Below are 4,221 nucleotides of genomic sequence, written 5' to 3'. Positions count from 1 at the left end.
ACGAAGGAAATGTCTTATGTGCTGTCCAGTATGGTAGACACCAGCCATATGTTGGTATGGAGCCCTTGAAATATGGTTAGTGCAACAGACTAACATTAAAAAACAACAAACAAAAATTTAAAAAACCCTGAGTGTTAATTAATTTATTAAATATAAATAGTTACATTTCATAGCTGCATCGGACTGTGAAAATACAGCATATTTCAGTCACCGCAGAAAGTTGCATTGGACGGAGTTAGGAGGAAGGCTGATCTTCCCTTTCCTCCCAGGTTGGAATCTAGGGTTCTGTCTTTGCTTTTCTCCCACACAGCACAGCAAGAGCAGGCGGGCTTTCTTCCCCTTCTTTCAGTGGCCTGGACCTTCTAACCTCAGAGAACGGAGATTCCTTTCCTTCATCCATGTCTATCTCCCCCCTTCACCTCCATGAGCCTCACCGCCATGACAGCAGCTATTTCAACAGCCTTAAGTGTGGACCTCCAAAGGGGTAAGTGGAGTGAAGTGACCTTTCTCTACCGGGCATTAGACTTAACATCATCATCACCAACCTACAATTACTAGGTTGTAATTCTTAAAAGATGAAAATCATTCTGCTTGAGATAGAATCAGTCACACGAAATCTCAGCACTCTTAGAATAAAACAACAGTGACACAGCACTGACTAGAATAAACAAAATATTTGCTTTGGGCTTTGCTAGAGGCCCTGTAATTGTGACTTAGATGGAGGGGAAATCTGTGAGGTTTCTTTCTACTTTCCAAAACTTTTTTAAAGGACTGTCTGCTCTACATTATGTAAATTTTTTTTAAAAGGACTTATTTGCCACCCAAAGCAATGTTTAACCAAGAGAAGTATTTTTCTGAACCACAAAGGGTTCAGACCTTTAACCCAAAGACTTTCACAGCTGAGAGTTCAGGGTTTGCTGCTGCTTCTGCATTTAGTGGTTCATTTTCAATGCTAATGAATTCTTTTGCAAGCTGTGTTTGTTCCTGCTTTTGTGTGTTTTAAACATATATTAACTAATCATCACTTAGCTATAACCTAGTGTTTTTTGCAAATGAAAATAGGACTTAAATTCAGATTTGTAGTTAAAGGGCAGAAAACTTGAGATGAGGGGGAGGAGGACAAAGTAGCCAGAGAGTAAAATGAGAAAGGATTTACTGGTCTATTTTGAAAACACCCTGAGGTACTGCTTGGCAAACGTTGCTAGGAATTTCCTTGTGTCCTTCTTAAATTTTCCAAAAAGTCTAATAATTCATTTTGAGATTTCCATGTACATCCTAACCACCAAAGAATCCGGTTGAAAATACAGATTCTGACTTTGAGGCTCTGCGGTTAGACGTGACTGTCAGTCTATAAGCCACTCTTGTAGTAGCAAGGGTGTCCTCTCCAGAAAGTTGCAGTGAAACCTTGTCAGTCTCTGTGGTAAAGAGAGTGCTTTACAGAAAGGTTAGCCTGTCTCAGGTGGGGAATGGTGACTCAGGCAGCTTCTTCAGGCTCTAAGGCAACCTTTGGGGAATTGGGTTATGTTCTCTCATTTTGTCCTCAGCATCAACATGAAATGGGCGCTATTATTATTCTGTATTTCACAGGTAAAAGTGGGGCTCACAGAGGTAAGTTAATCGCCCAAGGCTATGAGCTTTTCAGGAGAGTTGCACGCAGGTCCACATGACCGCGAGAGACAAAGCTTTCAACCAGCACCCTGCCGCTTGAGTTTCCGGGAAGGAGCGGCTGGCACTGTCCAGATCCCTGCCAGATACACCTTAAGAAGTGCTTGTACGTATTCCTTCTCGAGAGCTTGCTTCTTGACCCTGCTGGGAAAAGTTTTTATTGATGCACCGGGGCCTCTCGACTTGCCTAGGTCAGGGGCGCGCACGGGTGTTCCCGGGGAGGGTCGGGCAGTCCCCGAGCGACCCGGCTCGGGACACAGAGGGCCGATGCCTTATATAACCGCGAGGCGTCCCTCCTCCTCCGCGCCCCTCACCCCTCGCGGAGCTGCAGACTTAGAGCGGATCGCAGCGACAAATCCCCTTCGCTGGCCGGGCAGAGTCCCCGGCGGAGCTGGCAGGGCCGAACCAGCCAGTGCATTTTGGGGGCCGAGCACCGGGATTTTCCGGGCGCCGCTCTCCTCCCTGGAGCTGCTCGCTGGGCCCCTGGCCCCAGCCCGGCCGGCGCCTCCGTCCGGTCTGCCCTGCGCCTCTCGAAAGCGCGGATCGCGGCGCCTGGGGCCGGGAAAGGGGCCACCGCGCAGGGACGCGGCTCTGCGGGCGCGCCCCGGGGGCATGTCCGCGAGCTACCGGCAGGGCTGCAGCGGTCTCCGCGAGGTGAGGACGCGACTGGGCTGGTCTGGGGACGGACGTACAAGGGGATCGGGTAGGGCGTGGGGTAGTTTGCACGCTCCGGGCCGGCTGCGGAGCTTGGGAGCCTGGGCTGTCCGGGCGCAATCTCCAGGACCGCTCCGGCGCCCGGATCCCTAAAGTGCCGGCCGAGAAGATCCCGCCACTCTTCCTCTTCTCGCTAGTCTTCTCAGTTGTACCGAGGGCGCAGTGGCTCAGGTGACAGGGGGCATCTCTCCAGGCAGGGGGCTGGGCAGCGGGGCGCTAGGGCTGGGCTTGAATGGGCTCTATTCTCTCTGCTGCCCCAGCGCCCAGCCCGCGACGTGAGTCTGAGTTCCTAACTTGGATCCCTTGGCGCGCCAGTTGGGTTGGTAGGGAGACACGTGCCCACTCGCCCTGTCGGTGTTGAGCCAGCGCTCTGGCCGAGTTTCTGCAGGTGGCTGGAGAGGGAGCAGCTTTGATCTCTACGTCTTGTGATTTCCAAATGCAGACTTCCCGATGCAGTAGAGACCGCCTTTCTTCTGTTCTTTTCTGTTTTCAGCACCTCCCCTCCACCCTGCCTAAGACAATAATATTTATTTCTAGTGTGTGGTATATTAAGAACACGTCAGCCTTTAAAATCTTAAAGGGATTGGTCTGAATTTCTCAGCTGCATGTTGTCCACAAAGAAACACAATGGTACCTGTAGGGCGGACTGAGAAAAGCGTTTGCAGCAGTATTTTAAAGCTGGGGCACGGTTAAGTCCTGGGGCTATTTGGTTAGTCTACGTTTACCACAACTCAGCATTCTAAATCTCTTATAATTTTTTTTTTTAAATGTTGAGCCAGATGGGTCCTGCTAGGACACTTCCATTTTGAAAAGCCTGTAGTTATTTCATCCTGTTTCTTTTCTGAGAGCTGGACACTCCAACAGCACGGCCAATTTAACCCTGGGACTGGGGTGGGGTTGGGGTGGAGGAGTCTTCTGTCCTGCGAAATCCAGAAACACTATCTCCAGGTATCCGGAGTTCTTTTTTTCTTTTTTGCAGTTTTTGGCGGGGGCTGGGGCTGGGTTTGAACCCACCACCTCCAGTATATGGGGCCGGCACCCTACTCCTTTGAGCCACAGGTACCACCCAGAGCTCATTAGTTTTTAAAATCACCAGCTGCCCCCTGTACAGTTCACGCTCCTCCTCCCCCAGCCAACCCCGCAGTCATAAACGTCATGCCAAACTAGGGCAGAAGGTGTCCGATGCCCCACCCAAGATGTCCATATGACTGTCCAAGAAATGAAGGATGGAATGGAGTAGTAGTAATTGACTACACTCGATCATTTTATAACCACAGGATCTTAGAAATCAAAAGAGTTTTGGAGATCATTTACTAAATTCAAGACCTTCACCTTGCAGCCTAGCCCAGGAAGCTCAGGCATTAGCTGAATTCATACTCATAACTGGAGATGGAGGCACCACCCTAGAATCCAGACCTTATCATTCTCACCTAGTTCAGTTTTCAGCGCTAGTTGCCACAAGCATTTTGGACAAAGATAATATGACTGGAAGCATCTAATCTTATCAGATTCCTGTTCTTATTATTTATTTATCTTTTTTTAATTGGCAGGATTCTGAAGTAGGTGAGAGAAGTTGATTTAGTTAAATTGCTTTTGTAGCATACTTAAAAAAATGTGAACCTTTAATGTTAAGTAATATTTTGAATTCTTATATGAATACTAGGTTCATTCCAGGTGAGCTACCAGATGAAGACAAGTAATCAAAATGGTTGGGAATAAATTGACCCTCATCTGCCTTGAAATCTCTTCTGAGTCTCAGCTTTCTGGCTAATAATGGGTCAGAGCCAAAGGCATGTTTTATGATGTTGGGGCTGGCTTGAGAAAAGTGGCTTTTTTTTTTTT

At 48.4% G+C, this 4,221-nt stretch overlaps 1 protein-coding gene across 5 annotated transcripts in view; it reads left to right on the top strand.

Annotated features, from left to right (window-relative positions):
• Positions 1–278: 278 nt before the first annotated feature.
• SLC16A12 (solute carrier family 16 member 12) overlaps positions 279–4,221 on the top strand; it is an 80,086-nt gene continuing 76,143 nt past the window's right edge. Inside the window, exons 1-2 of one of the 5 annotated variants that reach the window (XM_012801285.2) lie at positions 279–484; positions 1,588–1,771. The gene's annotated coding sequence lies outside the window, so the exon portion shown is untranslated. Of the gene's footprint in view, positions 485–1,106; positions 1,182–1,398; positions 1,772–1,799; positions 2,320–4,221 lie in introns of those variants that run through there. The other 4 variants (XM_023509618.1, XM_023509617.1, XM_012801286.2 and 1 more) reach the window with 4 other exon arrangements.

Source organism: Otolemur garnettii, unplaced genomic scaffold (assembly GCF_000181295.1).
Source record: "Otolemur garnettii isolate 467f Iridium unplaced genomic scaffold, OtoGar3 scaffold00008, whole genome shotgun sequence".
NCBI classification, from domain to species: domain Eukaryota; kingdom Metazoa; phylum Chordata; class Mammalia; order Primates; family Galagidae; genus Otolemur; species Otolemur garnettii.
Note: the sequence above shows the minus strand (reverse complement) of the source record. Positions and strands in the feature narration are given on the sequence as shown.